Below are 21,798 nucleotides of genomic sequence, written 5' to 3'. Positions count from 1 at the left end.
TATGCTTGAAGTTTCTTAAGGATATAAATATCGCGATAAGGAATAGCACAGTAGCCAGTTCAGTTGAAGAGGAATGGATGTCTCTAAAGCGGGTAGTCACAGATATTGGAAAGGAAAACTCAGGTACGGAGAAGTTAACTGCGAAGAAACCACGAGTAACACAAGAAATACTTCAGCTGATCGATGAAAGAAGGAAGTACAAAAATGTTGAGAGAAATTCAGGAATACAGAAATACAAGTCACTTAGAAATGAACTAAATCGAAAGTGCAGGGAAGCTAAAGCAAAATGGCTGCATGAAAAATGTGAAATTAAAAGCAAGGGTGGTAACAATAAGAGTGCAATGTCAATTCCTCTGCTATACGCAGAAGAGAGTGCAAATAGGTGGAAAGAGTACACTGAAGGTCTTTATGAGGGGGAAGAGTTGTTTGATGACGTGATAGAAGAATAAATAGGAGCCAACATAGGGGAGATAGGTGCTCCAGTATTATAATCAAAATTTAAAAGAGCTTAGGATGGCTTGAGATCAAATGGCAGAAGGGACAGATAACCCTCAATCAGAAATTCTAAAATCATTGGGGAAAGTGGCAAATCACTCATGTTGGTGTGCAGATGTATGAGTCACGCGATAGGCCATCTGACTTTAGAAAAAAACATCATTCACACAACTCCAAAGGCTGTAAGGGCTGACAGGGGCGAGAATTATCGCAGAATCAGCTTAAAAGGCCATTCATCCAAGTTGCTGACAGGAATAATATGTGTTGATGACGATCGGGTTGGCTTTAGGAAAGATAAAAGCACCAGAGAGGCAGCTTTGACGTTGCGTTTGACGATGGAAGCAAGGATAAAGAAAAATCAAGTCACGTTGATAGTATTAGTCGACCTGGAAAAAGGGTTCGACGATGTCAAATGGTGCGAGTTATTCGAAATTATGAGAAAAATAGGGGAAAGCTATAGGGAGAGACGGGTCATATACAATATCTACAACAGCCAGGAGGGAACAAGAAGAGTGGAACAGCGAGAATGAAATGCTCGAATTAAAAATTTATAAGACAGGGATGTTCTATATATACGTCGAAGAAGCAACTATGGAAATAAAAGAAAGATTCAAGAGGGAACTAAAATTCAAGGTGTGAGGATGTCAATGATAAGATTCGCTGATGACGTTATCCTCAGAAAGTGAATAAGAATTGCACGATATGCTGAATGGAATTAATAGTCTAATAAGTACAGAATATGAATTGAGAGTGTATCGAAGAAAGACGAAAGTAATGAGATGTAACAGAAATGAGAACAGCGAGAAACTTAACCTCAGGAACGGTGATCGACGAAGTAGATGGCCGTAGTACAAGATGACTTTTATAAACGAATATACTCTCCGAAACGACAAACATATTTGCAATTGTCACCTTGAATTGTGATTTACCTATTGCTACTACGGTCTAACGCGGTTACATAAAGTACCAAATGCAATTAAAATCTCAAAATACAGCTAGAGTACATTATAGCCTTAATGATATAGCAGGTAAGAAACGAACACCACATTCTAACTCACACATTTCGCGTTTATTTACTTATTTTATTTTATATTCGTATTTCTCAATGAATTTCTCTTCAACAACAGATAAATGTAAATATTATGGTCTTAGAAAATTACAGGTAAGTAATGACAGTCAAATATTGTCATGAGCAGTAAATGACATTTCTTTACTTTTTTTTATTTTGTGTTTATAGTACCTCAATAATTATTAACTTTTGGCAACATCAGGGTGGTGTAAATACTACTGTCAGGACTGTAAACCGCATACTTTGCTCCTGTGGAAATATTGCCTTCAACGCCTGGGCCGTAGTCCAGTGTTCAGAATTATACTCAGTCAGTTTGGGTAATTAAATTTTCAGGGAATATTGATAGAAGCATTTTGGGCATTTATTCTTTCAAAGCACAGTTTCTAATTTTATGCAAGATTATTACTTTGTTAATTTCGTGTATTAGAATTGCAAGTAACGTACTGTGACGTCATGTACTGTAGTACTGTGCACTGCACTGCATAATAGAGAGTTTCACATGACAGCTTCTTCAGTGTACGGTTTCAGGATTCTTAAAGTTACACGGAATACAGTTCATATTACAATACATACACAGACGAAAATTAAGAATAGGAGACCTTGCGAAGGACGTATCACATTTTTTTTTCTCGCCAATTTCGGTTGAAAAAAAATGTGGTATTTCTTGTGGGACTTCGTGGAATATTCCCGCTTCAGCCCCTATAGTTTCATGAATTACCGATAACTGGCGGCACTATGCGCTACCTACAAAATGTCGTCTGTAATGGAGGTGCAGTCCAACCAGAGAGCGTTCATTCAGCTTGTTTTGGCGGAGAACCAGAGCACCGTAGATATTCCTAGGCGCTTGGAGAGTGTCTACGGAGACCTGGCAGTGAACAAAAGCACGGAGAGTCATTGGGCGAGGCGCCTGTCATCAGAGCAACGAGGTCGTGGTCCACTCTCCCGCGTGCCGGCCGGACGCACGCAGCTGTGAAATCGAAGAGACGAGTTCTGCGTGTTCGTCGCCACAAAAATGCAAACAAACTTCTTCTCCACGACAGGGCAATGGCTCACATAAGTCTGCGCACCCGAGAGGAGCTCACAAAATTTCACTTAACTGTTCCTCCTCGTCCACCCTACAGCCCACATCTCGCACCTTCCGACTTCCATCTGTCTGGCCCAATGGAGGATGCACTCTGCAGGAAGCAGTACGTGGATGGTGGGAAGGTTATTTGATGAAATATTGTGCCCGTTGGACACTGACATCAGGCAGTTCACTCGTGAACTACTTCGACATGAACTACGCCAGGAAAACTGAAGACACCTCATTCAAAGTGTGCCCAAAAGGATTCAGGTCGTCATATAGGGTGAGGGTGGACACACCCAATTGTAATGTGCACCCATATACACTCCTGGAAATGGAAAAAAGAACACATTGACACCGGTGTGTCAGACCCACCATACTTGCTCCGGACACTGCGAGAGGGCTGTACAAGCAATGATCACACGCACGGCACAGCGGACACACCAGGAACCGCGGTGTTGGCCGTCGAATGGCGCTAGCTGCGCAGCATTTGTGCACCGCCGCCGTCAGTGTCAGCCAGTTTGCCGTGGCATACGGAGCTCCATCGCAGTCTTTAACACTGGTAGCATGCCGCGACAGCGTGGACGTGAACCGTATGTGCAGTTGACGGACTTTGAGCGAGGGCGTATAGTGGGCATGCGGGAGGCCGGGTGGACGTACCGCCGAATTGCTCAACACGTGGGGCGTGAGGTTGTCGCCAGTGGTCGGCGGAAGGTGCAAGAGCCCGTCGACCTGGGACCGGACCGCAGCGACGCACGGATGCACGCCAAGACCGTAGGATCCTACGCAGTGCCGTAGGGGACCGCACCGCCACTTCCCAGCAAATTAGGGACACTGTTGCTCCTGGGGTATCGGCGAGGACCATTCGCAACCGTCTCCATGAAGCTGGGCTACGGTCCTGCACACCGTTAGGCCGTCTTCCGCTCACGCCCCAACATCGTGCAGCCCGCCTCCAGTGGTGTCGCGACAGGTGGGAATGGAGGGACGAATGGAGACGTGTCGTCTTCAGCGATGAGAGTCGCTTCTGCCTTGGTGCCAATGATGGTCGTATGCGTGTTTGGCGCCGTACAGCGCCACAATCAGGACTGCATGCGACCGTGGCACACAGGGCCAACACCCGGCATCATGGTGTGGGGAGCGATCTCCTACACTGGCCGTACACCACTGGTGATCGTCGAGGGGACACTGAATAGTGCACGGTACATCCAAACCGTCATCGAACCCATCGTTCTACCATTCCTAGACCGGCAAGGGAACTTGCTGTTCCAACAGGACAATGCACGTCCGCATGTATCCCGTGCCACCCAACGTGCTCTAGAAGGTGTAAGTCAACTACCCTGGCCAGCAAGATCTCCGGATCTGTCCCCCATTGAGCATGTTTGGGACTGGATGAAGCGTCGTCTCACGCGGTCTGCACGTCCAGCACGAACGCTGGTCCAACTGAGGCGCCAGGTGGAAATAGTATTGCAAGCCGTTCCACAGGACTACATCCAGCATCTCTACGATCGTCTCCATGGGAGAATAGCAGCCTGCATTGCTGCGAAAGGTGGATATACACTGTACTAGTGCCGACATTGTGCATGCTCTGTTGCCTGTGTCTATGTGCCTGTGGTTCTGTCAGTGTGATCATATGATGTATCTGACCCCAGGAATGTGTCAATAAAGTTTCCCCTTCCTGGGACAATGAATTCACGGTGTTCTTATTTCAATTTCCAGGAGTGTATTTCGAGATGCTTTCTACCAGACGCTTAGTGTGTGACACTGTCAACAACAGCAGTAAGATAACTCACATACTTACACATACATGGGTTAATTCTTAAACTTTCTTTTGGCTTTTTGCCGTTCAGTTTATGCAACCCTGGTATGTCTGCACCCTTGGTGGGTCCAGTATCTACACCCATGTCAACATACATACATACGTACAGACTCCGCAAACCACTGTACCACTACTAGTTAATTCCTTTCCTTTCCACTCGAAAACAGAAAGAAAAACGAATGTCTATATGCTTCCGTATAAGCACTAATGTGGTAGCGGCAGTACAATTGTTCTGTATTCAGCTTCAAATGGCGGTTCTCATAATTTTCTCAATAGTGTTCCTCGAAAAGAACGTCGCCTTCTCTCCAGGGATTCCCATTTGAGTTCCCGAAGCATATATCTAACACCTGCGTATTGTTCGAACCTGCCAGCAAAATGAAATGCTTCGATGTCTTCCTTTAATCCGTCCTGGTGCGGATCCCTAATACTCGAACAGTATTCAAGAATGGGTCTCACTAGTGTTCTCTATGCGGTCTCCTTTACAGATGACCCACACTTTCCTAAAATTCTCCCAGTAAACCAAAGTCGACCATTCGCTTTGCTACTACATATCTTACATGATGGTTCCGTTCCACAGCGCTTTGCAGCATCACGTCGAAATATTCAATCGACATGATTCTATAAGGAGCTCATACTACTGCTAATTCGAGCGATACAGGTTTGTTTTTCCTACTTATCTGCACTAACTTAAATGTTTCTACATTTACAGCTAGACGCCACTCATCACACCAACTACACACATTAAAAAAAGTGTTGCATCACCCCAGTTCCCAGAACTGAAGATAGACGTTGACTGTGGGAACTGTATCACAGACAGAGTCCATTTGACTTTTCAGAGATCGCACTAAACCAGTCCCAGGATGTAAACAACCATGCATGAGCAGCGCCTATTAGATGGAGGGGGTCCGACAGCCGATCAATTCCAGTCATTCCATCAGGAAGGAGGTACACGGCTCGTGTTGTCTGTAGTTCAACCATGCCTAGACGATCATATCGCGGTTCGATCGCATCCGCATTGTTACTTTGTGCCAGGAAGTACTCTCAACAAGGGAAGCGTCCAGGCGCCTCGCAGTGAACCAAAGTGAAGTTGTTCGGACATGGAGGAGATAGGCAGAGACAGGAACTATCGATGACGTGCCTCGCTGAGGCCGCCCGAGGGCCACTACTGCAGTGAATGACCGCTACCTGCGGACTATGGCTCGGAGGAACCCTGACAGCCACGCCACCATGTTGAATAACGCTTTTCGTGTAGCCACAGAACGTCGTGTTACGACTCCAACTGTGCGAAATAGTCAGCATGATGCGTAACTTCACACCTGACATCCATGGAGAGGTCCATCTTTGCAGCCACGACGCCACGCAGCGCGGTACAGCTGGGGCAACAACATGCCGAATGGACCGCTCAGAATTGCCATCACGTTCTCTTCATCAATGAGTGTCGCATATGCTTCAACCAGACAATCGTCGGAGACGAGTTTGGAGTCAACCCAGTCAGGCTGAACGCCTTAGACACACTGTCCAGCGAGTGCGGCACGGTGGAGGTTCCTTGCCGTTTTGGGGTGGCATTATGTGGAGCCGACGTACGCCGCTCGTGGTCATGGAAGGCGCCGTAACGGCTGTACGTTACGTGAATGCCATCCTCCGACCGATAGTGCAACCATATCGGCAGCATATTTGCAAGGCATTCGTCTCCATGGACGACAATTCGCGCCCCCATCGCGCACATATTGTATGACTTCCTTCAGGATAACGACGTCGCTCGACTAGAGTGGCCAGCATGTTCTCCAGGTATGTTCCCTATCGAACATGCCTGGGATGGACTGAAAAGGGCTATTTATGGACGACGTGATCCACCAACCACTCTGAGGGATCTACGCCAAATCACCGTTGAGAAGTGGGACAATCTAGACCAACAGTGCTTTGATGTACTTGTGGATAATATGCCACTATGAATACAGGCGTGCATCAGTGCAAGAGGACGTGCTACTGGCTATCAGAGGTACTGGTGTGTACAGCAATCTGGACCACCACCTCTGAAAGTCCCGCTGTTTGGTGGTACAACATGCAAAGTGTGGTTTTCATGAGCAATAAAAAGGGCGGAAATGATGTTTATGTTTATCTCTATTCCAAATTTCTGTACAGGTTCTGGAACTCTCGGAGCCGAGGTGATGCAAAACTTTTTTTGATCTGTGTAGCAATTTCGTCTAAGTCATTTCATATTCTCCTGCAGTCACTCGACTTCGACACTTTCCCATACACCACAACGTCATCAGCAAACAGCTGCAAATTGCTGTCCACCCTGTCCTCCAGATCATTCATGAACACCACTGGCCATTAAAATTGCTACACCAAGAAGAAATGCAGATGATAAACGGGTATTCATTGGACAAATATATTATACTAGAACTGTCATGTGATTACATTTTCACGCAGTTTGGGTGCATAGATCCTGAGAAATCAGTACCCAGAACAACCACCACTGGCCGTAATAACGGCCTTGATACGCCTGCAGCTTCAACACGATACCACAGTTTATCAAGAGTAGTGACTGGCGTATTGTGACGAGCCAGTTGCTCGGCCACCATTGACCAGACGTTTTCAATTGGTGAGAGATCTGGAGAATGTGCTCGCCAGGGCAGCAGTCGAACATTTTCTGTATCCAGAAAGGCCCTTACATGACCTCCGACATGTGGTCGTGCATTATCCTGCTGAATGTAGGGTTTCGAATGAAGGGTAGAGCCACGGGCCGTAACACGTCTCAAATGTAACGTCCACTGTTCAAAATGGTGTCAATGGAAACAAGAGGTAACCAATGGCACCCCATACCATCACGCCGGGTGATACGCCAGTATGGCGATGACGAATACACGCTTCCAATGTGCGTTCACAGCGATGTCGCCAAACACGGATGCGACCATCATGATGCTGTAAACAGAACCTGGATTCATCCGAAAAAATGACGTTTTGCCATTCGTGCACCCAGTTCGTCGTTGAGTACACCATTGCAGGCGCTCCTGTGATGCAGCGTCAAGGGTAACCACAGCCATGGTCTCCGAGCTGATAGTCCATTCTGCTGCAAACGTCGTCGAATTGTTATTGCTGATGGTTGTTGTCTTGCAAACGTCCCCATCTGTTGACTCAAGGATCGAGATATGGCTGCACGATCCATTACAGCCATGCGGATAAGATACCTGTCATCTCGACTGCTAGTGATACGAGGCCGTTGGGATCCAGCACGGCGTTCCGTATTACCCTCCTGAACCCACTGATTCTATATTCTGCTAACAGTCATTCGATCTCGACCAACGCGAGCAGTAGTGTCGCGATACGATAAACCACAATCGCGATAGGCTACAATCCGACCTTATCAAAGTTGGAAACGTGAAGGTACGTATTTGTCCTCCTTACACGAGGCATAACAACAACGTTTCACCAGGCAACGCCGGTCAACTGCTGTTTGTGTATGAGAAATCGGTTGGAAACTTTCCTCATGTCCTCACGTTGTAGGCGTCACGACCGGTGCCAACCTTGTGTGAATGCTCTGAAAAGCTAATCATTTTCATATCACAGCATCTTCTTCTTGTCGGTTAAATTTCGCGTCTGTAGCACGTCATCTTCGTTGTGTAGCAATTTTAATGGCCAGTAGTGTATATAGAAAATACACTGGGGTACTCCTGGCGATATCCTTGTCTCTGATGAACATTCGCCGTCGAGGACAGAGTACTGGGTTCTGTTATTTGGTTCAAATGGCTCTGAGCACTATGGGACTTAACATCTACGGTCATCAGTGCCCTAGAACTTAGAGCTACTTAAACCTAACTAACCTAAGGACATCACACAACACCCAGTCATCACGAGGCAGAAAAAATCCCTGACCCCGCCGAGAATCGAACCCGGGAACCCGGGCGTGGGAAGCGAGAACGCTACCGCACGACCACGGGCTGCGGACTTCTGTTATTTAAGAAGGTTCAAATGGTTCAAATGGCTCTGAGCACTGTGGGAGTTAACATCTGTGGTCATCAGTCCCCTAGAACTTAGAACTACTTAAACCTAACTAACTGAAGGACATCACACACATCCATGCCCGAGGCAGGATTCGAACCTGCGACCGTAGCAGTCACGCGGTTCCGGACTGAGCGCCTAGAACCGCTAGACCACCGCGGCCGGCATTTAAGAAGGCTTCGAGCCATTTACATATCTGGGAACCTATTCGATATGCGCCTACCTTTGTTGACAGTCCGCAGTGGAGCACCGTGTCAAATGCTTTTCTGAAACCTAGGAATATGGAATCTGCCTGTTGCTCTTCATCCACGATTCGTAGTATATCGTGTGAGGAAAGGGCTATGCTTCCCTAAACAATGCTGTTTCGTGGACATAACTTTTTTCGTATCTCGGAAATTTATTGTATTCGAACTTAGAAATATTCAATAATTCTGCAACATACCGATGTTAAGGATAGTGGTCAGTAATTTTGCGGTTTCGTTCTTTTACCCTTCTTATATACAGAAGTCACCTGTGCTTTTTCCCACTCGCTAGGGGCTTCGCGCAGGACGAGAGATTCGTGATAAATGCAAGCTGTTTAAGGGGCTAACCGAACTGAAATTCCGTCCGGACCCGACGACCTATTTGTTTTCGACTATTAGTTATTTCTCTGCCCCAGGGATGCATTTTACTGTGTAGTCCATACGGGACTGTGTGCGATGGTCTTACGACGGGATGTTTGTACGATTCTGCTGCGTCTCTACACCCCGTCGGTTCGGCGCGAGCCCACGGACGGGTAATCCTTTATTGATGACCCGCTAACAGCGAGAAAACGTCGCTGGAAACACTTCCAACTTCGGAGAGAACAACTGCGGTCGGAGACGCCGGTCGATGCTGGGAGGAAGGCAAACGGCGCAGCAATTGGCTGTGGCGGAAAGAAGCGGCCCGGCCGGCTGTTATTGCGGCTCGTCAGCTCTGCGGACTCTTTGTGGGGCCAGGGACTCCGGCGTGCAGCACTACAGTATTTCTTGTGGCGGCCGGCGCAGCATCGGAATTTAATTTGGCGGTGGCGGCGGCGGCGGCGGCGTCCGGTCCCCTTGGGGCCCAGCCCGCAGCAGAGGCGAAGCGACTCGACGGGTCGCAGCGGATACAGCGACCGCGGAGGCAACACAAATAACTGCTAATTACCAGTGGCCGTCCCGTCCCCAGGCGTGGGCTAGCTTCCGTTCTCTCTCTTTGTCTCCTCTTCTCTCTCTCACTCTGTGTGTGTGTGTGTGTGTGTGTGTGTGTGTGTGTGTGTGCGGAGGGGATGGAAAGCGTAGGCGGAGGGTGGGAGAGACCAGGCACGAAAGTGAGTCAGGAAATAACGGGAATTTACAGGGCGTGGTGGCCAAAGCAGGCCAATCGAAATACCAGGTGATCAAAAAGTCAGTATAAAACTGAAAACTGAATAAATCACGGAATAATGTAGGTAGAGAGGTACAAATTGACACACATGCTTGGAATGACATGGTGTTTTATTAGGAGCAAAAAAATACAAACATTCAAAAAATGTCCTTCATCGGATCAGAATAGCAATAATTAGCATAACAAAGTAAGACAAAGCAAAGATGATGTTCTTTACAGGAAAAGCTCAATATGTCCACCATAATTCCTCAATAATAGCTGTAGTCAAGGAATAATGTTGTGAACAGTACTACAAAGCATGTCCGGAGTTATGGTGAGACATTGGTGTCGGATATTGTCTTTCAGCATCCCTAGAGATGTCGGTGGATCACTATACACTTGCGGCTTCACGTAACCCCAAAGCCAATAATCGCACGGACTGAGGTCTGGGGACCTGGGAGGCCAAGCACGACGAAAGTGGCGGCTGAGCACACGATGATCACCAAACGACGCGCGCAAGAGATCTTTTACGCGTCTAGCAATACTTGTTTTTTTTTTTTTGTTCTACTAAAACCCCATGTCATTCCAAGCATGTGTGTCAATTTTTACCTCTCTATCTACATTATTCCGTGGTTTATTAAGTTTTCAAATTTATACTGACTTTTTGATCACCTGGTATGTACAGAACGAGTACAGTGTCCACGAAGTCCCAGCAACATTTCAAAAAGTCGTTACCTGGAAGCTACACGATCCACCCACGTTAATGTGACCGCCGCCTGTGTTCGACATCAGTAACCTCGCTCTGACGGCTGGTGTCAGTACTAACAATACAGCATATAACTCAACCGCCAAAGAAATTGGTATAGACATGCATATTCAAATACAGAGATATGTAAACAGGCAGAAGACGACACGGCCGTCGGCGACGCCTAATAAGACAACAAGTGTCTGGCGCAGTTGTTAGGTCGCTTACTGCTGCTACAATGGAGGTTATCAAGATTTATTTATTTATTTATTTATTTAACCTGATCAGATTAGGGCCATCAGGTCCTCTCTTACATCGGACCAGTGTTCCACACATGCAGGATTTCACACATCAGAGTTACATCATGACCATAGTTTAAATGAGAAAATTAGCTTACCCTAGTGACAATATGAATAAAAAGTAGTGACTAAGACCTAATAAAGTAAATGCAGCCCTATTTTTACGACAGGTGCTATACATACAGATTATGATAAAAGCAATAATAATAACAGTAAAAAAATCAAATAATAATGATAAACATGACTAAGACCTAATAAAGTCAATGCTGGCAGGATTTTTACAACAGGTGCTACACATACAGATTATGATAAAAGCAATAATAATAACAGTAAAAAAATCAAATAATAATGACAAACATGAGAAAGATTGGCAATAGTAATGAAGGTTTGTGCAGATGTACATTAATATCTTGGTGTGTAAAGTAGATTTTTACTAGTATAGCGAGTTTTGGGGAAGGGAGATTTAAGGAGGGGGAAAGAGGGAAGTAATGAGGTGAAATGCATTCATGTACAGAGGAAGGCATTACTGTTGCTTAAGTAGATACGTCATTAACTGTTTTTTGAAGCCGGTGATGTTTTTAAGTTCTCTAACATAACGAGGGAGGTTATTCCAGAGTCGGGTTCCCGCTACTGTGAAAGACTTGGAGAAGGTGATTGAGCGATGCAGTGGAACGGAGAGGATTTTATTATAATGGGAACGTGTGTTTCTCTCAGTTGTTCCGACATGAGCGTTAGGGACGAGGAGAGATATGAGGGACAGTGCACATTTATAAGGCAGTAGATGAGACAGAGTGTATGGAAATCTCTGCGTTTGTCTGCAAGCAGCCAGGACAATTTTGCATATGCCGGTGAAATGTGATCAAAAAGTCGAACGTCACAGATATATCGGACGCAGGCATTCATGACCAGTTCTAGACGTCGGGAATTTTCATGAGAGAGGCCTTGTAGGATAATATCGCTGTAGTCAATGATTGGGAGTATAAGCGTTTGTACTAATTTCTTTTTCAGATCGAAAGGGAAGAGTTTTTTATATTTTTGTAGGACATGAATGGATGCTGATGCTTTTTTGGCACACTGCAGTGACGTGCTCTGTCCAATTTAGATTTTCATCTATTATTACTCCCAAACTCGTTGCTGAGGGAGAGAAGTGGGTTTAAACGTGGTATTATAGTCGGCGCACGAGCAATGGGACACAGCATCTCCCACGTCGCGATGAAGTGGGGATTTTCCAGTACAACCGTTTCTTGAGTCTACTGTGAATCTGTGAATGTCAGGAATCCGGTAAAACATCAAATCCCCAACATCACTGCCGGCAGTAAGAGACCCTGCAAGAACGGGACCAACAACAACTGAGGAGAATCGTTCAATGTAACAGAAGTGTAACCCTTCCGCAAATAGCGCAGGTTTTAATACTGGGCCATCAACAAGTATCAGAGTGCGAACCCTCACTCGTGTAGCCTTGATGACTGCATGACACAAAGCTTTATGGCTCGCCTGTGCCCGTCAACACTGATATTGGACTGTTGATGACTGGAATCATGTTGCCTGGTCGGAGTCTCGTTTCAAATTGTATCGAGCAGATGGACGTGTATGGGTATGGAGACAACCCCATGAATCCATGGACCTTGCATGTCAGCAGGGGATTGTTCAAGCTGCTCGAGGCTCCTTATGGTGTGTGACATGTGCAGTTGGAGTGATAAGGGACACCAGATACGTCTAGAAACGACATGTACATAAGCATCCTGTCTGATCACCTGCATCCATTCACGTTCTAACAATCCTACCACAACAAAGGTCAAAATTTAATAATGATTGTGGTGTTGCTCACGCTGCTAAATACTGCATTTTCGGGCAACAACCAAGTTATTATGTGGCAGGTGTCATTAGAGCACAGTTAACAAAGTCATTTCATGTAATAATGAATAAATTAGGCACTCATCTTTTCGTGTTTCCCACGCTGGTCTCGTTGTAAAATCATGGCTCAGTCGTCGAAAATCTAGGTGGTGATGATTCCAAGCTCAGATGCAAAGAGGCCTAGGTTTTATTCTGCTATATTCAAAAGTTTTGTAGATGCGCTTCACAAACCATTCTTGAAGATTACACTTTTGCAGGACAATGGTGATGTAAAAAAGTAATCAGCACTCCGAATTTAAGTTAACTGGTAATGGCGCCTTGCTAGGTCGTAGCAAATGACGAAGCTGAAGGCTATGCTAACTATCGTCTCGGCAAATGAGAGCGTATTGGTCAGTGTAGCATCGCTAGCAAAGTCTGCTGTACAACTGGGGCGAGTGCTAGGAAGTCTCTTTAGACCTGCCGTGTGGCGGCGCTCGGTCTGCAATCACTGACAGTGGCGACACGCGGGTCCGACGTATACTAATGGACCGCGGCCGATTTAAAGGCTACTACCTAGCAAGTGTGGTGTCTGGCGGTGACACCACAAATAATGTCTTTATGTTACAAGTTACAGTCACCGCCAGGTGGGACAACTGCTGTAATCAATCCCATCAACGCTCAGTTCGAGTCAGAGCACTCTGCGTGAAGGTGGGAGTGTGCGGCAGCTTGTTGACAGTTACCCTTTTTCACCTGTCGTCGGCATGGAGATCTCTCTGATTGAGGAACAGCGCGTCAACATCAAGTTTCTTGCAAAGCTAGGCAAGAATGGCCGTGAGATTTTTGAGTGTTTGGAACAGGTTTACGGAGACAATTCTCTGAAGGAACCAACCGTGAACAAGTGGTTAAAAAGGTTCCGAGATGGCCGAGAAGAAGTGAACGATGACCCTCGGCCGGCCGGAGTGACCGTGCGGTTCTAGGCACTGCAGTCTGGAACCGAGCGACCGCTGCGGTCGCAGGTTCGAATCCTGCCTCGGGCATGGATGTGTGTGATGTCCTTAGGTTAGTTAGGTTTAATTAGTTCTAAGTTCTAGGCGACTGATGACCTCAGATGTTAAGTTGGTTGGTTGGTTGGTTCGTTGGGGAAGGAGACCAGACAGCGTGGTCATCGGTCTCATCGAATTAGGGAAGGATGGGGAAGGAAGTCGGCCGTGCCCTTTCAGAGGAACCATCCCGGCATTTGCCTGGAGTGATTTAGGGAAATCACGGAAAACCTAAATCAGGATGGCCGGACGCGGGATTGAACCGTCGTCCTCCCGAATGCGAGTCCAGTGTCTAACCACTGCGCCACCTCGCTCGGTCAGAAGTTAAGTCGCATAGTGCTCAGAGCCATTTGAACCATTTTGATGACCCTCGCCCAGGACGCCCGTTGACATCGAGTTCCGATGCAAATGTTGAACGAATTCGGGCTTGTGTTCTTAAAGACCGTAGATCGACAGTCAGAATGATTTACTGACGAACTGTCAATCCCCAAAACAATCGTTCACGAAATCCTGACACAAAAACTTGAAATGAAGAAATTGTTTGCGAAAATCGTACCGAAGCTCTTGACGCCAGAACAGAAAGCAAAGACGGTTGAGTGCTTTGAGGATTGGTTGGAAGCGGAGGAACGAGGGGACTTTCTCAACCGAGTCATCACTGGAGACGAGTCCTGGTTTTACGAATTCGATGTGGAGCTCAAATCTCAAAGCAAGGAATGGAAACTAGCAGGAGAACAGAGAACAAAAAAGTCGCGAAAATAAAGGTCCAATGTCAAGACAATGTTGATTGTTTTCTTTGATTCTAGGGGCATTGTTCACAAGGAATTTGTCCCTCCCGGCCAGAGAGTGAACGGAAATTTTTGCGTTGAAGTTCTGACACGTCTCAGAGCTCGTGTGGCCCGAGTTCGACCGGAGTTGGCAAAAGGGGGCAGGTGGATCCTTCATGACGACAATGCGCCCGCTCACACGTCGATCGTTGTGCGCGAGATTTTGGCCCGAAGCTCAATCACCGTGACAGACCACCCGCCTTATTCACCCGATTTAGCCCCGTGTGACTTCTTCATGTTCCCGAAATGCAAAATGGTGCTTCGGGGGCGGCACTTGGGAGATGTGGAAGCCATCAAGGCGGAAACGACACGGCAACTGAACAACATCACAACTGAAGACTTTCAGCAGCGTTATCAACAGTGGAAACGGCGTTGGCAGAAGTGTATCGCGTCTCAGGGCCTTTGAAAGAGACCATATTGTAATACCTGAATAATTGTAAAATAAAGTTATTATTCAACATTTATACGTATTTTCCGGACAAACCTCGTATACATCTATCCTTGGGGACCGTCTCCATCCTCATACGCAGTTTATTTTTCCTCAACACAGTGGCCTCTACTGACAGGACAATGCAAGGTGTCACACAGAGTGCAGTGTACTCTCTTGGTTCAAAAAGCCCAAGATGAGTTTACCGCACTGCCCTGGCCACCAAGCCTTCCAGATTTAGACCTAAGGGAGAATTTGTGCGACCACCTCAATTGGTTTGTTCATGCCACGTAGCTTCAACTGTGAAACCTAGTGCTGGGGATGGCACTGGAGTCAGTATGGCTCTACATCTCTGTCGGTACCTTTCAAAAACTCGCTGACTCTCCTCCTTCAAAAGGCTTTTCGCTGGACTGTGTGCATATACTTTCTTCTGTGGAACTGTGAAGGGCACTTCGACAGGACTTCCATGAAATAAGACTTACGGAACTTTATCAAATCATAACAACGTCCCATCATCAGGAGACGAAGATCCTCAAACTTCAGCCCTACTCTAAACAAACGCATAAGACAGGTACAGTACATATATACACTCCTGGAAATGGAAAAAAGAACACAATGACACCGGTGTGTCAGACCCACCATACTTGCTCCGGACACTGCGAGAGGGCTGTACAAGCAATGATGACACGCACGGCACAGCGGACACACCGCGGTGTTGGCCGTCGAATGGCGCTAGCTGCGCAGCATTTGTGCACCGCCGCCGTCAGTGTCAGCCAGTTTGCCGTGGCATACGGAGCTCCATCGCAGTCTTTAACACTGGTAGCATGCCGCGACAGCGTGGACGTGAACCGTATGTGCAGTTGACGGACTTTGAGCGAGGGCGTATAGTGGGCATGCGGGAGGCCGGGTGGACGTACCGCCGAATTGCTCAACACGTGGGGCGTGAGGTCTCCACAGTACATCGATGTTGTCGCCAGTGGTCGGCGGAAGGTGCACGTGCCCGTCGACCTGGGACCGGACCGCAGCGACGCACGGATGCACGCCAAGACCGTAGGATCCTACACAGTGCCGTAGGGGACCGCACCGCCACTTCCCAGCAAATTAGGGACACTGTTGCTCCTGGGGTATCGGCGAGGACCATTCGCAACCGTCTCCATGAAGCTGGGCTACGGTCCCGCACACCGTTAGGCCGTCTTCCGCTCACGCCCCAACATCGTGCAGCCCGCCTCCAGTGGTGTCGCGACAGGCGTGAATGGAGGGACGAATGGAGACGTGTCGTCTTCAGCGATGAGAGTCGCTTCTGCCTTGGTGCCAATGATGGTCGTATGCGTGTTTGGCGCCGTGCAGGTGAGCGCCACAATCAGGACTGCATACGACCGAGGCACACAGGGCCAACACCCGGCATCATGGTGTGGGGAGCGATCTCCTACACTGGCCGTACACCACTGGTGATCGTCGAGGGGCACTGAATAGTGCACGGTACATCCAAACCGTCATCGAACCCATCGTTCTACCATTCCTAGACCGGCAAGGGAACTTGCTGTTCCAACAGGACAATGCACGTCCGCATGTATCCCGTGCCACCCAACGTGCTCTAGAAGGTGTAAGTCAACTACCCTGGCCAGCAAGATCTCCGGATCTGTCCCCCATTGAGCATGTTTGGGACTGGATGAAGCGTCGTCTCACGCGGTCTGCACGTCCAGCACGAACGCTGGTCCAACTGAGGCGCCAGGTGGAAATGGCATGGCAAGCCGTTCCACAGGACTACATCCAGCATCTCTACGATCGTCTCCATGGGAGAATAGCAGCCTGCATTGCTGCGAAAGGTGGATATACACTGTACTAGTGCCGACATTGTGCATGCTCTGTTGCCTGTGTCTATGTGCCTGTGGTTCTGTCAGTGTGATCATGTGATGTATCTGACCCCAGGAATGTGTCAATAAAGTTTCCCCTTCCTGGGACAATGAATTCACGGTGTTCTTATTTCAATTTCCAGGAGTGTATGATTGGTGTCTATTCTGTCGGACATTTCTGTTGGTACAGCGGTTACAGAGATATGATATTAGCAGAAGCAGGACTTCATCCACCTATGGGCATTAAAATAAATCAGTTTGAAGGTTGATAACTTGTACTCGACCAGGTCTCAAACCCAGATACTCTCCTTCTCTATAATGGTCGACTTAAATGCCTTGGCCATCTGGACACGCTTTTTGGCCGACCCAAATCCTCAACCTGTCCTGCACAAGTAGCACCTCCTTCCATTACCCTCACTGCTCATAACATTTTCTAAGTCCAGCAGGATCCAGAAGACATGGTGCATCTGCACAGAAAGCATCTCCACAATGCCGAGGCAGTCCAAGGCAACCATTTTAGAGAAGTGGAGCATCCGGGTACGAGTCCCACATCAGCACAAGTTTTCAGCCTTCACCACTGATTTATTTCAGTGCCCGTAGCCAGCTGAAGTCCTGTTTCTCATAATGCTGTATCTTCATGGCCAATGTATCTCCAGTAGTGTCTGACAGACATGTCCGACAGAAAAGACACCACATTTCAGTATATATGTGAATGAGGATACCTCTACGAACTTTCAGTGGAGATGCACCACATCTTCCGACCCTACGGGAATTAGTGAACGCTGCGGCCAGCAGGGCTAATGGAAGCATCCGCTATTTGCACGTAACAGGTTAAGAATATTGGTTGGTAATGAAGCTCCTTCGGACAGCTGAGGCAATTAAGGCAACTGTTCTAGAGAAGCGGAGCACCCGTGTTCGAGTTCTGGTCGGGCACATGTTTTCAACCTTCACCACTAATTTATTTCAGTGCCCATAGGCCACTGGAGACCTGCTTCCTCTTATATGATTCATGTATTTATCTGTGAGTTTGAAGCCCATCAGTCGGTGCTCTGCTGTTTTACTGATGAGTCAACTTGCTCAAGTGGTCATTCGAACTTTCATAACCTATGAGATAGTTCAGAAACTCGTTACAATTTTGATTTAGACCTGTCGCCAAAATGCTACAGCTGTTGTATGCTGAAAGATATCCTTAACTTATGAAGGCCACACAATCTTTTTTTGCAAACATTACTTTAAAATTTCAGGAAACTGGTAGTGTGAAGAATAAAATACACCAACGACAAAAGGTGCTTCTTATAACTACTTAAACCTACCTAACCTAACGACATCACACACATCCATGCCCGAGGCAGGATTCGAACCTGCGACCGTAGCAGTCGCGCGGTTCCGGACTGAGCGCCTACAACCGCTCGGCCACCGTGGCCGCCACACCAACGACAAAAGAACGCCAAGTGATGAGGGAAGTACAACTGTGGTAGGTCACAATCCAAGTGGAACTGTGAAGCATATGTGAAGTGGGATTATTCAAAGCAATATTCTGAAAATACTACACATTTCAATGCATTTACAACTTCGTGGCAATGACGTTCAAAATGGGTTACAGTGTCCAGACGGTGTTACCAAACTTTCAAAGTGATGTGGCATTTCTATGCAATAATTTTTTTGTGGATGTATCGTCTCTTACATACCATGGGCAAATTAATCTTCACAATACGCTCTATTGTTCAGTTAAAAAAATCATTGGTGAGACTCTAAATAGCCACAAGTATCTAAAGTTCATAACAGATATGCTGCTACAGATAATGGGAGGAATTCGACTGGAGATGAGGCAATATATGAGTCATAGAAAAACTATATAACTCCATTTTAAAAAAGGGATATCAGTGTCATAATTCGGCAGTTACAAACGTCGAACTTACGAAGACACATTCACACCAGACAGAGCGGAACACAGCAGAACCAAATGTCAGAAACTTTCATTTATTCATTCACAGGCAATTTACATTCTAGGCGCATAGTGCGATACAAATACAATAGCTACATTTTTCATGGTGCACAAATAAAGAAACCATGACGTATATCTATATAAGGGCATAACACTTACAAAATATACAGAATGCAAATGTTCTGAATTTAGAACATAAGCAGAATAATATCAAATCTAGAGAAATCAATCATCAGTGGCAGTGTACTACAGCAGACACAGAGCACATCCTAAGTAAGAGGGTTATTCGGAAAGTAAGGAACGATCGGTCACGAAATGGAAACCACAGTGCAAATCCGATGAAGTTTTGCACAGATGTTGGGCAGTGTCTCCAGTACGCCCGTCGATCGCGTTACGTCGTTCTTTTTAGTTTTGAGCACACAGGGAGCACATAAAGATACCTAGAACAACAGTGTCTCCCGCCAAATACGAGGGCCTGGTGAGAAATTTAGCCTGAAGCTATGCAGCCAACATTACATGCTTGTCGTGGGATTTCTTCTTCAAGAAAATTCACAGCCACATTCTCCAGGGCCAATGAAGATGCTCCTGCATCGTTTTCAATTGGAAATGTTTGATTACCCACAATACAGCCCGTTAATTGTTTCCCTCTGAGTTTAATCTCTGCTCACATGAACCTCTGGGTATGAAGACAACATTTTGGCACAGACAACGAGCTATAGGTCAGCGTAGAGAATTGGCGGAAAGCACTGGTGGCTCTGTCTTCTATAACGAGGGTATTGGGAAGTAAATACAACGCTACGACAAACGCCTAAGTCGGATAGGCGACTATGGAGATAAGTAGCTGGAAGTTGTAGCTAACTGTTGCAAATAAAACAGTTTTAATTTTCACTGTGGTTTCCATTTCGCGACCTATCGTTCCTTACTTTCCGAACAGCTCTCGTAAATAACACGAATTGTTTTTATTGTGTAACAGTGATAATCTTCAGTACACTACATAACAGAAGTAGCTCTGCAGTAGTAATATCCTTACACAAAACAAATTCTCCACGTGTCTTTCTGTGGCTTCGCACATGTTATTGTTTGGTATAGGAACAGGGAAAGCTGAATGAGTCTTCACAACTGACAAAACAGAAAATAGTTGCTTAGCATGTAGAGAATTTTCACAATGAAGTGTTTATTCCCTTCCCCAATTTTAATTTACTTTTTTTCAGTGAATTTTTTCTACGAATATTTATTCACTTGGCAACAAACATCTAGAGACGAGTGGAATCTTCAACTTACTTTTGAATGTAGTCACTTCTTTTTTGCCTTTCATATTTAGTGACAGTCCTCTACCTCTTGTTTTAAACATTTTGCTGAAAATATGATAACTGTCTCTGTTTTTTGTATCGTGCTCATGGAAGTCTCTATTTAATTTATCATTAAAAAGATAATTGTTTCATGTATGTACAAACTAGTTACAGTTAACATTTGTAATTCTTTAAATTTATTTTCTCGTGGTTTCTTAGATGAGAAATTCCACAATTCATTTCACATTGTGTCTTTCATGCAGACTGTCAGTGGAATCGGATGGACAGAATGGAACGTCAGCATCAAATATTCGTGGTAAGCAGGTTTCGACATTGACGTTGATGGGATAGAGTGGCGTCGTGTGCTTGCAGTGGAAATTAATCCACTCTTGGCGTACTCGCCAATGTCATAACAGTGGATTTTGATTCTTCTTACTCTTCCTTCCCCTTTCTTCTTCTTCTTCTTCTTCTTCTGGGATGAGATAACTAAGGATATCGCACCAACTTCAGTTCCTTGTTCATTGTTCTTTTTTTTCTTACAGTAACTCTTTCATCTATTCACTGTGTTTCTTCTTTTCTTCTGATCATTTCAGACAAGTTTTATTTCTCTGACCTGCGTCAGAATCCTTCCACATTCGATACTTTTTCCGCAAACGTTTCTCTGTCAGTTGTGTCTTCAGCTTTCATACTATCTTTTTCTAAATCCTCTTTTGGTTCATGAATCCAACTTGTTGACTTTTTATCCCACAAATACCTGAAAGTATTTTTGATTAATCTATTGTCTTGTATTTGATATAAATGTTCAAAATTACATATCTTCATTTTCTCGTTTCTTCTAACATGTTTTTATGTTTTGAAAAATTCCAGAATTGTTTTATAATTTCCATATGTCTTCGTGCGCCTAATATTTTCATAATGAATAGCATTTCTAGTATTTATATTTTTGTAAATTATAGTTTAATCCTAGGCATTCGCCTGCCTATAGATATTATGGCTTCACAATTGTATTGTAATGTCTTCTTTTTGCTTTTCTTGACAGGCATATTTATTGTAAAGGTGTTTAGCTATACCATTTGCCCTTCCTATTTTATATATCCTCTCGCCTATAGTGGCTTGTTCCAAACCATTTTCTTCGATTATATGCCTAAGATATCACAATTTTGTAACCTTCTCTATTTGGACAATATCTGTTTCGAAAAATATCGATGCATTTTACATTTTTGTTAAAAATTTACTTTTGTGCAAAAATCCTTAAGCTGGACCTACTGCCTATTTTTCCTGCAAGATTAATTTATATTACAACAGTTGTCACATTTACTGAAAGTGTAGCAAAGTCATCTGCAAATACCTGACAGTTTATTCCAATATTGTTGTTTACCCTTCCCAAACTTATTCGTGAAATCATATTCATTCAGTTTTTCAATCCCGACTGTCACTGTTTTCTTTCTAGAGAATAATTAAAAAGAATTTGGGTTAGGCCATCACCTTGCTGTACACCTACGTTTATTTCGAAGTGTTGAGATGTTTCTCCCATGAATTTCACTTCACATACTGTGTCTATAAGTATTTCACAAATTATATTTGCTAATTTAGACTTCACACAAAATTCTCGGATTATTTTATCAATAGTTTTCCTGTGCATAGAGTCAAAGCCTTTTTTTGAAATCAATAAAAATGACTACATATTATGAATTCTGTAATCGGTGGTGAAAGGACTGACTTCCTATAACGCC

This window comes from Schistocerca serialis, chromosome 10, assembly GCF_023864345.2.
Source record: "Schistocerca serialis cubense isolate TAMUIC-IGC-003099 chromosome 10, iqSchSeri2.2, whole genome shotgun sequence".
NCBI classification, from domain to species: domain Eukaryota; kingdom Metazoa; phylum Arthropoda; class Insecta; order Orthoptera; family Acrididae; genus Schistocerca; species Schistocerca serialis.
The sequence above is the reverse complement of the archived record's forward strand: the minus strand, read 5'-3'. Positions refer to the sequence as shown.